Source organism: Pseudophryne corroboree, chromosome 2, assembly GCF_028390025.1.
Source record: "Pseudophryne corroboree isolate aPseCor3 chromosome 2, aPseCor3.hap2, whole genome shotgun sequence".
In the NCBI taxonomy this organism is placed as follows: Eukaryota; Metazoa; Chordata; class Amphibia; order Anura; family Myobatrachidae; genus Pseudophryne; species Pseudophryne corroboree.
Window position 1 is genome coordinate 728697291 of NC_086445.1, and position 12391 is coordinate 728709681.

Genomic DNA, 12391 nt, shown 5'->3' on the forward strand with positions numbered 1-12391 from the left:
GGGGGTAATTCAAAGTTGATCGCAGCAGCAAATTTGTTAGCAGTTGGGCAAAACCATGGGGGTCATTACGAGTTGATCGCTTGCTAGCTGTTTATAGTAGCTGTGCAAACCAGGGACGTGCAGTCAGGGGAGGCAGGGGAGGCAATGCCTCGCCTGTCATTAATGATTACAATAATATAAAGAAGATATCTCCTTGATATTTATTTAATCATTAGTACTGTTTAGATGTGTTTGGGAGGCACCGATCGTGGTGCCTCCTGTTGTGAATGGGATAGGGGCAGGATCGGGGGGTGGGCGCGAGCGGGGTCAAGCCACGGGCTGTAAAAGCCCATTCAAAATCTATTGCAAAGCGGCACCTACTAAAGTGCCGCTTTGCTACAGGGACATGCTTTCAACCCATGAAAGCATGTCCCTGTCAGTGAGGCCACAGTGATTGGCCAGCGGATCCGTCACTGGATCTGCTGTCATCACTGGGGGCGCGGCGGAGGTGCTGGCGTCAGAGGCGGTGGGACGCAGCGGAGGTGCGGGCGATATCGGCGGCGGGACGTGGTGGAGGTAGCCATAGTGGCAGGCAGGGATTTCGGATCCCTGCCTGCCATTCTGCAAAGTTTGGCAGCGGAGCGGTACCAGTTTAAAAAATGGCACCCAGCGTCATTTTTGTAATTTAAGATGGCCCCCGCGAGCCAATCACGGCTCGCCGCGTCATCGCTACGCCCCCTCTGGATGACATATATAAGTCAGCGTGAGGCAGCGGCGTCAGTCCGACGGCGGAGGAGGAGCAGTGAAGAGCTCCAGAATATAGAAGACGCCAGACGTTGGAAGCCCTGGGGAGACAGCGGCCATGCAAAAGAGCTTAAAGGCCGCCACCTCCCAGGTGAAGACGCCGGTAGCCATGGGAAGGCGGTGGCCACGCAAAAGTGTTTAAAGGCCGCCGCCTCCAAGGTGAAGACGCCGAAAAGAGCTTAAAGGCCGCCGCCTCCCAGGTGAAGACACCGGAAGCCCTGGGAAGGCGGCGGCCATGCAAAAGAGCTTAAAGGCTGCCGCCCCCAGGTGAAGACCCTGAATAATAAAACTTTTTTTTTTAAACGTGTGGTGTCATTTATTTTAATATTTTCTTTACAGGCAGACTACAGGTCCCAGCGGGCCCTTTATGTCCGGGCATGCTGGCACTTGTGGTTCTCCTAGTGCCGGCATGCTAGGGCAGGCATGCTGGGACCTGCAGGCCGCCTGTATAGAACAATATCCTGCCATGAACACCGCACCCACCACCACCAGGGGTGCGGGGCATAGCACTGGGCTATCAGCTGGTTGTTACTCGGGAGGGGGGACCCCAGTTTTATTTTCTGGGGGCCCCACTTTCCGAGGAATTCCAGCCCTGGGCTGACTGGCTTGGGGGGGGTCTTTCATGTTATGGCAGGGGGACCCCACACTGAGTGTCTCCCCTGCTATGGCATTACCCCTCCCGGCTGGTTCAGCTTAGTGCTGGTTTTGGTGATATATGGGGGACCACATTTTTTTTTCCTTTTATTTCTCTAAGGGGGGGGGGGGGGGGTTTGGTTAGCTGGTAGTGCCTCCCCAGCATCTGACCTAACAGCATGTCACTGGTGCAAACGCATAGTCGCCGCCCGCAGGGGAGTGTATTTTCGCTTTACAAGTACTGCGAACGCCTGTGCAGCCGTGCTCTGCAAAAACATTTTGTGCAGTTTCTGAGTAGGTCTGAACTTTCTCAGCCCTTGTGATCACTTCAGCCTGCCTGGTCCCCGGAATTGACGTCAGACACCCGCCCTGCAAATGCTTGGACACGCCTGCGTTTTTCCAAACACTCCCAGAAAACGGTCATTTGACACCCATAAACTCTTCCTTCAATCTCCTTGCGATAAGCTGTGCAAATGGATTCTTCTTTAAATCCATCGTCCAGCAACGATCCGCTTTGTACCTGTACGACGCGCCTGTGCATTGCGGTGCGCAGTAGTGACCTGATCGCTGCGCTTCAAAAAATGTCAGCATGTGATAAGGTCGGAATGACCCCACATGTGCACTGCAGGTGTGGCAGATATAACATTTGCAGAGAGAGTTAGGTTTGGGTGGGTTATTTTGTTTCTGTGCAGGGTAAATACTGGCTGCTTTATTTTTACACTGCAATTTACATTTCAGTTTGAACACACCCCACCCAAATCTAACTTTATCTGCACGTTACATCTCCCCCCCCCCCCCCCCCCACAGTGCACATGGTTTTGCCCAACTGCTAACTAATTTGCTGCTACGATCAACTCTGAATTAGCCCATAAGGGGTCATTCCGACCCGTTCGCACGCAGCGGTTCATCGCTGCGGTTCGAATGGCTCGGAACTGCGCATGCGCGGCGCCCGCAATGCGCCCGCGCGCCGTTGCCCAGCGACAGCTGTCGCCAGGCAATGACCAGAAGAAAGAAGAAAGTGATTGCTAGTGTGATCGCAAGAAGATTGACAGCGGGGTGGCGTTCTGGGGTGGATACTCACCATTTTCTGGGCATGGAGATCCGAACGTAGGCGTGTTCAGGCATTTGGAGGGCGGTTGTCTGACGTCAATTCCGGGACATTCATCGCTGGATCCATCGCACAGGGTGAGTAAATGCAGGGCTAGTCTTCTTTTACAGGAAACTTTTTTAGCATAGCAGGGCTGCACAAACGATCGCAGCCCTGCTGTGCTAAAATACACTCCCCCATAGGCGGCGTCTAGTTGATCGTACGAGCAGCAAAAAGTTGCTATGTGCGATCAACTCAGAATGACCCCTACTGTACACTCGAAAATCTGTACAAATTAGGAAAAGAGGCGTGGCCATGGATAAAGGGGGTGTAGTCACGCCCCCTTTCCTATAGTTTCTATGGAGATTTAGTGAGTCAAAAAATCGGTACAAAGCCCTTTTTGGCCAGGGCAGACCATAAAAAAAGTGTACTGTACCGGTCAAAAAGGTACAGTTGGAGAGTATGCAATTGCAAGTGAAGTCAGAATTTTAAATGCCACTATATACACATTTCTTAATTAAGAATCTATATCTTGGGACAGACCCCTAACTTTCTTTTAAGAATGTAGCTGGAATTTTTATTTTTCAAGAGTAGTGTGAAGGGTTAAGGGCATAGCAACAAAGGCCTCTTACAGCAAGCTGGACAGTCAGCTGCACCCATATAACTTCAAGCTCAGGTTCTTTCAGCACACACACTTTTAAGACATTTTGGGACTAAAGCCCATACACACTGTGGCGATTTTGAAAGCAGCTCACTTTTCGTGTGTTGAGCTGCTTTGAGCTCAAAGCCGCCCAGTGTGTATGCTCAAGCGATGAGCGGTGAGTGCTGATGCGTGCTCCCGCTTCATCGCTGGCAGCCGCCGTTCATCTACTGGTATTACCAGTAGATGAACGGCGGGGCGAGCGGCTTTCCATAGCGGCCTGCTATGGAAAGCCACTCACCCCCGCTGACATCGCTGGGCAGGGCGGAAAAGCCCAGCGATGTCAGCGATCATCGCTGTGCAGACACACAAGGCAAAAACGTACAGTGTGTATGCACCTTAAGCCATGGAGAGAGATAAAGTACCAGCCAATCAGCTTTTAACTGCCATGTTACAGGCTGTATTTGAAACATGACAGGTAGGGGCTGGTACTTTATCTCTCTCCATTGTATCTCTCTAGTACATAGGCCTAAATATGTGAGGGTCTACCACAGGCTGCTATAGACACAAATCTTAACATTAGTACAAGGCCGAGATGCTAAACTGCATAAAACTATAATTCGAATTAGCCAAAGACCACAATACTTGGCAATAATTTTAGACAGCCGGTGGGGAAAAGTTGTGCACAAGGCATAGTGATTGGGGCAGGGTCCGCAGGTCCTTACAGTACTGTGAATTTCCATATTATTTTAAATAACCATTTAAATTACAGCGTTAATATATATACTGCGGACGCAAGGTGCATCTTATTACCATATATGATAATAGTGCGCTGAACGTCGCAGCACTATGTTCCTTAAGAGAAAGCAAGTACTCACACACATGGTATACTGAGGTCCAACGCTCAGAGATATATATATGTATTTGATATTAAAAGGTATGCATACAATATAACATATGTACAGTATCTCATTCAGTATAACATATATAAATATAAGATAGGGTTACAGAGTTACAGTTACATAAGAAACAGTTGCAGCCAGTATACATCACCCTTTCCCACAGGACAGTCCTTTCTAGATAGACTCAGCATCTCTTCCCCTCAGCAACTAACAGCAACTGAGCTTCCTGGGTAAGGGACTTATATACTGTGTATTGGAGAAGGTACATGCCGGGGGCTGGGTCTTCTGCTATTGGTCCAGGGGTGGGACATCTCTCATTCATTGTGTGTTATTGGTCAGTTCATATGCAAGCAATGTCCAGTATCAAGATGCAGTTATAGGGATTAACCACTGGGATCATGCTCACATGCTTTCTCAGGAATGTTCTTTGTTCCCATAGAATGTGACTTTATATTCATACATTTTATCATAACTAATCGTTGCAATGTGCTACAATTTACCCATAGCAATCAAATTAATCCACACATTCTCCTGACCATTTTGACACTATCGGGTATATGCAATTGCGGTCGAATTCCTGAAAATTGTCGAAAAACGGGACTTTTTCGCCCCCAAAAAAAAATCGACAATGCAATACAGTACTTTTCGTCAAAAAAACGGACTTTTCAAATTCGACTTTTTGAAATTCGACATTTGACAAATTCGACATTTCTGCAATGGTACAAATGCGGCTTTTCGACAAAAGTATATTCAATTGAAGAATGTAAATTCGACAACAGTGCTTTTTGACAGTAAATTCGTCATTTTCAATCCGCCTCACTTTGCTGGCGGAATGTAATAAAAAATTTTAAAAACATGTTTTTTTTGTGTGTTTTTTTTTATTGCTAATAGCATATCTATTTTTATTAGAAGGGATTAGGTACTTGGTTTGTCTATTTAGGAGGCACAAGTATTATTTATATATTTTTACAATATTTTTTTTTTTTATGGAATGGGTTAAAAACCCGGAAAAAAATTGCGTGGGGTCCCCCCTCCTAAGCATAACCAGCCTCGGGCTCTTTGAGCCGGTCCTGGTTGCAAAAATACGGGGGGGGAAATTACAGGGGATCCCCCGTATTTTAACAACCAGCACCGGGCTCTGCGCCTGGTCCTGGTGCAAAAAATACGGGGGACAAAAAGAGTAGGGGTCCCCCGTATTTTTTGTACCAGCACCGGGCTCCACTAGCTGGACAGATAATGCCACAGCCGAGGGACACTTTTATACCGCTCCCTGCGGCCGTGGCATTAAATACCCAACTAATCACCCCTGGCCGGGGTATCCTGGAGGAGTGGGGACCCCTTAAATCAAGGGTTATCCCCCCCCCAGCCACTCAAGGGCCAGGGGTGAAGCCCGAGGCTGTCCCCCCCATCCAAGGGCTGCGGATGGGGGGCTGATAGCATTGTTGAAAATGAAAGAATATTGTTTTTTGCAGAAGAACTACAAGTCCCAGCAAGCCTCCTCCGCAAGCTGGTACTTGGAGAACCACAAGTACCAGCATGCGGGGGGGAAACGGGCCAGCTGGTACCTGTAGTTCTTCTGCAAAAAAATACCCAAATAAAAACAGGACACGCACACCGTGAAAACACAACTTTATTTCACACATGCCGACACATACATACTTACCTATGTTGACACGATGTTCGGTCCACTTCTCCAAGTAGAATCCATGGGGTACCTGAAAAGAAAATATAATTATACTCACCTAAATCCAGTGTCCAGTGATATTTGTAATCCACGTACTTGGCAAAAAAAAAACAACGCATACCCGATCCACACGGACTGAAAGGGGTCCCATGTTTACACATGTGACCCCTTTCCCGGAATGCTAAGACCCCCTGTGACTCCTGTCACAGAGGGTCCCTTCAGGCAATCAGGGAGCGCCACGTCCTGGCACTCTCCTGATTCCCTATGCGTGTCTGAGCTGGCAGACAGCGCATCGCACAGCACCTCCATTAGTTTCAATGGTGAGAACTTTGCGGTCAGCGGTGGGGTTACCCGCGGTCAGCGGCTGACCGCGGGTGACCTCACCGCTGACCGCAAAGTTCCCACCATTGAAGATAATGGAGGGGGCTGTGCGATGCGCGTCTGACAGCTCAGACGCGCATACAGCCGATCAGGAGAGTGCCACGACGTGGCGCTCCCTGATTGGCTGAAGGGACCTTCTGTGACAGGAGTCACGGGGGGTCTCTGCATTCGGGGCCTTTCAGTCCGTGTGGATCGGGTATGCGTTTTTTTTTTTTGCCAAGTACGTGGATCACAAATATCACAGGACACTTGATTTAGGTGAGTATATACTTTTATTTTCAGGTACCCCGGATTCATCGACATTGGAGACGTGGCAGTCGGCGTGTCAACATAGGTAAGTATGTGTGTGTCGGCATGTGTGAAATAAAGTTGTATTTTCACGGTGTGCGTGTCCTGTTTTTATTTGGGTATTTTTTTGCAGAAGAACTACAGGTACCAGCGGGCCCGATTCCCCCCCCGCATGCTGGTACTTGTGGTTCTCCAAGTACCAGCTTGCGGAGGAGGCTTGCTGGGACTTGTAGTTCTTCTGCAAAAAAAAATAATATTCTTTAATTTTCAACAATGCTATCAGCCCCCCATTCGCAGCCCTTGGATGGGGGGTACAGCCTCGGGCTTCACCCCTTGCCCTTGGGTGGCTGGGGGGGACCCCTTGATTTAAGGGGTCCCCACTCCTCCAGGGTACCCGGGCCAGGGGTGACTAGTTGGCTATTTAATGCCACGGCCGCAGGGAGCGGTATAAAAGTGTCCCCCGGCTGTGGCATTATCTGTCCAGCTAGTGGAGCCCGGTGCTGGTACAAAAAATATGGGGGACCCCTACTCTTTTTGTCCCCCGTATTTTTTGCACCAGGACCAGGCGCAGAGCCTGGTGCTGGTTGTAAAAATACGGGGGATCCCCTGTCATTTTTTTCCCCCGTATTTTTGCAACCAGGACTGGCTCAAAGAGCCCGAGGCTGGTTATGCTTAGGAGGGGGGACCCCACGCAATTTTTTTTCCGGGTTTTTTACAGTTTTTTGTACCATCTGAAAAGTCGTTTCAAAATCCGTCAATTGGTCCGTTTTTCGACAGCGGGACTGTCTAATCCGTTTTTTATTGAATATGTCGAATTCCGGCACCCGCTGGCCGGAATTCGACGGTCGAATTGTGTCGAATTTAAAAACGGGCGAAAAATTGCCGCAATTCGCCCAGAATTGCATATACCCCTAAGCCTGATATAATAAACTTGTTCCGTCCCAATAATACATATATATCTGGTTTTACACTCTATTATATAAATACAGTTTAATACCAGTCAGGTGTTGGACATGTTTTGTCTATGTGTAATTTATGTGTTGTATGAATATGTGTTTGTGTGCATCTTTATGGCGTTTCTCAGTGATTGCACCTTTTACCATATATACACCCACCACGCTGCAACACGCACGCCGTGCGACTCTATGCATGATATACGGTAAAGAAACATGGTGCATCCATATACGCCAATTGCGTCCTTACGCCACCACCGAAAAGCGCCAATCTGTGTGTAGTTTGTATGTCTAATTTTTCCGACTTCGACAGGCCTCCCTTTGATAGTCAACAAAACTATCATAATTGTCATACTAAACATGAATGAAATATTTCAAACAATAATTGGTGACCTAGACACACATATGTATTTATTTCGCAAATCAGACATTGACTATAGTTGGGGAAGACAGGGAAGAGGGCGGGACATCCTCTATATGCGCTTGGCGGTCGTGAGACCACTGGTTGGATGTGGTACAACATTCAACCTATAGAGTATGCTGGGACAGTGCTATAGCCTATGATGTCTGATCTGAATGACTGTTGCATACATACATGTACCTATGTCTTTGTACACTGATGTTCGGATTCGATAGAGGTTTTGCTGGGTAGAGGGAGAAAACACAAACAAGTCGTGAAAGAGACATATAAAATTTTCATGGTACATATATATATTCCTATCACTCCCTGAACATTGTTTCCGTTTCTGGATCATATGCTAGGCTTGTTTCATAATTGAACAAGGGTTATTATTTCAGGTAGTATCCTTCCTAGATAACATAAACCTTCGGAGTTTGGGGAGAGCCACTCATAAACTTTTCTACCACATATAACAATATTTTGTATAGTTATGGTATTAATTAGCTCTTTATCTGCTCTGTGTGAATAGGCCACTGTCTGATTGTCCCAGCTTACTTCACAATTTCCTGGTATCCTGAAATTGGTGAGATTTAAACATACCAGGGATTTATCTATGGTACTGGTGGATCTTTAGACTAGTGGGTCTAGTTATATTATATTCCTTGTCCACCGGTCGTCCCCCGTCCGTGCCCTCCCCCCCCCCCCCCCCCCCAACCGTGTAATTCAAGTACCTCAGCTAATTTTAATGGATATGGCACTAATCCTGCAATATTTTGTCTTAGAGGTACCTGTGAAGACATCCAAAATTCCGTTTAATTTAAAACCTTGCCCACCAATGAATGATAATCACTCAAGGGATGTCTGTCAAATGCTGCCTTATTGCTAGACTGACATCTCTGGATGCACTCATCTTCAATTATAGGGTCGCAGTAACTACAAAATACAGTATTCCTCGGACAATAGCCTATCACATTGCCCCCGAACTCCGTAGTTACTAGACCTTTGATTTTTTCTGGCTTTAAACAAAGGGATAGGCTGATCCTGGGATCCTATAAAGACATCACTCCTTTCTCCAGAACCAGTTCCAGTCCCACACTCGACACCTCAGGAACCCTCACAAAAATAGAATGTCCTGAAAAAAATGTTTGTCAAAAGAAAAAGAAAGATAGAACAAAACAAATCTTGCTTATAGCAAATCCTTTACAAAGACTGGTCTTTTGTAATCCTTTAGTACGCTCAGGTAGTGTTCAACAGTGCCGCCTCTCAGTCTTCACGTAGCAGATTCTTGAGTGATATTTCTGCGATTTCAGTCCCTTTACGAGTTCCTTCCGGACTAACGACTTTCTTGCGATGGGAATCGTGGACCCAAGTCTCTCTCTCGGCTAGTTTCACTGGAATCGTGCTGTCAACAAAACTTGGTACGGTCATTCCCACCTGTCTATTAGGCAACCTGAGTGTAAGAATAATAACACAGTCTCTTGGTTCACAATCAAGACAGCTATTAGCTGACATACCAGGAATCAACAGTTTCAAGTTCTTTTGCTAAGTTCTCAAATGCTGGCTCATCTTGATAAGGTACTGTACTATCCCCTCATTGGTGTATTTCAGATCATGGTGCGGTTCGATCATGACATGAGGTTGTCTTCCCAAAAAAACCAAAACAAAACAAAAATTCCAAAGTGGGTGATTCGTTAAGTGGGGATATGGAAGTGGTTCCGATGCTACATAACACTAGTGGCAGTATCTATGACCACAATAGTCTAGTTTCAGCTATCACTTTGTTTCTAATCCTAGGGATACCATATCTACACACAAATTTCTGCACAATTTTCTTTGCGGTAAACACAGCAGTATTTGTAGCAGCAGGGAATGCCTCTACCCAGTTTGAGAAAACATCAGTGCACATCAATACATAGTTCAAATTCCTAAAGGGTGTTAACTGTATGTAGTCGATTTGTATTACCTGAAAAGGTCCATCTGCAGGGGAATATGGGATGGCTCTGTTGGTACTACTTTACCAAATGTTCTTCCTCATGCAAGTAAGACAGGACATTGCTTTCCTGCTTGCCTGAGTAGAGAACCCTGGTACACGCCAGTAAGCTCTTACCAATTTGCACATACCTTCCTTGCCCTAGGTGAGTCAGACCATGTGCCGCCTCAGCTAGGCTTGGGAGATACGCCCTGGGGGCTACTGGCTTACCTTGTCCATCTCTCCAGAGTCCTGAGGACTCATGACCATACCCCTTCACCTTCCAGACCTCCTTTTCCTGTAGGGAACACAAATTTGCATCTTAATTTAATTGTTGTGTGTTTGCAATGTAGAGTACCATGAGCATCACTCCAAAAACATCTCTAGAGTCAGTATAGATATTGGCTGACGTATCTTCTGCCAACTCGCATGCCCTGGTCAGTGAGACCAGCTCAGCGACCAGTGCTGCATGCGGTCTGCCCAAAGGCTTCAGATTTTATAACACCTTGGTCATCTACAACAGCATATCCTGTGCATAAGTCTGTCTGTATGTGGTAACTACCGTCAGTCTAGAAAAAAAAATCAGGTCTGCATTCACTGACGGGCTGTCACTTATGACTGGTCTTGTAGTAAAAGTCTGATTCAGATATTCCATACAATCATGCACATCAGTGTCAATACAAAATGTTTCTTCACCAGTATTCTCATCCTCCACCCTTTGTGCATTACAAGGTACATGCAGTAATATACTAGTGTCATCAGTGACAGCTAACTCATGCTGATGAGACTGATAGAGTCAAATATCTACCTTTTAACATAAGCTATTTACTAATACCGTGAAGCCGTAATGGCCGCTAAACCACGTGCACGTGCTACGCACTTCGTACGCTATTTGCGTACAAAGACCTCGCACGTGGTACGCAAGTTACGTACACACGCTGCGCTGGGTGTACGGATTACACACAGCGAGCGTACACACAGTTAATAACCTTTTAAACCTTAAACACAGAATATGCTTATACTGTAAACCTTAGTACTGAGATACTGCAATAATGTAACACTGGTTAACCTTGTTATTAAGTAAGCTGTTTGAGCGATTGAGATGCTCAGAAACCCTTAGTAATAAATGGTGAAACACACAACACTTGGTAAGGTTCCAACACCTAATTAGAGGATTTTAGTATGTAAAAGGGAAAAGAAAACAGTTATAGCCTATACACTACAGACCGAACATTAATAACTAAACAGAATAACTAAACAGCAATATAAACAATAGCGAACGTTCGCAAATACACATAAACAGAAAGAGAATAAATGGCAAACACTTAAAGGATAACAAAAAGAGAACAATTGCATACACACAGAGTAACGAAATGGCCACAGAGAAACTTACACACGTGGGAATGACTCGCAGGCGCTATCTGGAAACCAGCCCTCAGCTTTTCACCATGAAAACCTTTGTAGAGAGAAGTGAGTACTGGTCTAGCTATGGTGGTCTTTTTATTTACAGCATACATTCACAATACAATGGTCCCTACAATCTCATTGCTCATTGGACACAGGAATGTGTCTCCACATTATAGTAAAGGTCATAGGTGGGTTTAAACAGATGGGCTGTGTCCTTCTCCAACTGCCCAGGTGGGAGGTATCCTCTGGATTCCCCCCTGCATGTGTAATGAATTGCAAATACAGTGAATGTCTATAAACTACTTTTAAACATAACTATACGCAGCAGTGAACAATCTCTTCCTAACCAACACTGAAATGTTACTATTAAAATACTCTTCAGTTGGATACTAAACACCACCATTCAACCTTTGTCTGACCCTTCATATCATGCAAAGAGGAATCCCCATGTCCACAAACCATTTAAACTAAACATTTTTACTGACATTGTTAAGGGAAATAATCACTATAAAACACACTATATAGGTTAAATATGTTACGATCGAGTCGCCCGCTACACGCTCACAAACTCTACCGTAAATGCGCATAACACGCACGTGATCGCCGGAGCAATCTTACGCAATTTGCGGACATGCGCACTCACCGCAGACCAGGCGCACGTGCAGCAGGCATGTGCATGGGGTTAGTACAAGGCATGTGAATCATGATATTTTTCGACTTTGACAAGACATACTGGGTTCGGGCAGAATTTTGAAGGACCGATACGGCATGTGGTGCATGAACTGTCAAATCATGTACCAGTACTACGTCCTTAGTATTTGACCCTTGTCCTACACAACTGCAGTTTATCCCTTGAGACCTTGTGTCCTGTCTGGAAGAGATGAAACAAAATTATTTTAGTATCTGCCAGTGAAGACACAAATGTATCAGAGCACAGTAACAAATTCATATCAATACCGATCTCTTATTGGGCTGAAAGGATAGTAAGCAGCTATGCAAGGCCTGGGAGAAAATACTCAGGCTGTCAATGAAACCTTGGGAGAGTCGGGTCCATGTACTGTACCCCTTTTGTAAATGCAAAGATGAAGAGGAAACAGTGCAGAAAACATAATAGAGGTTGGTGACAGTAAAGTTTGTAGAGGTGGAGAGGATTTTATTAAAATGACAGCTGGATTGGGCACTACAGGGAATTGATTCCTAACTACTTGGTCTACCCTTCTTAAAGCTTGTGCTTGCTGTGTCACTACTGGGACTACCTCAGCCA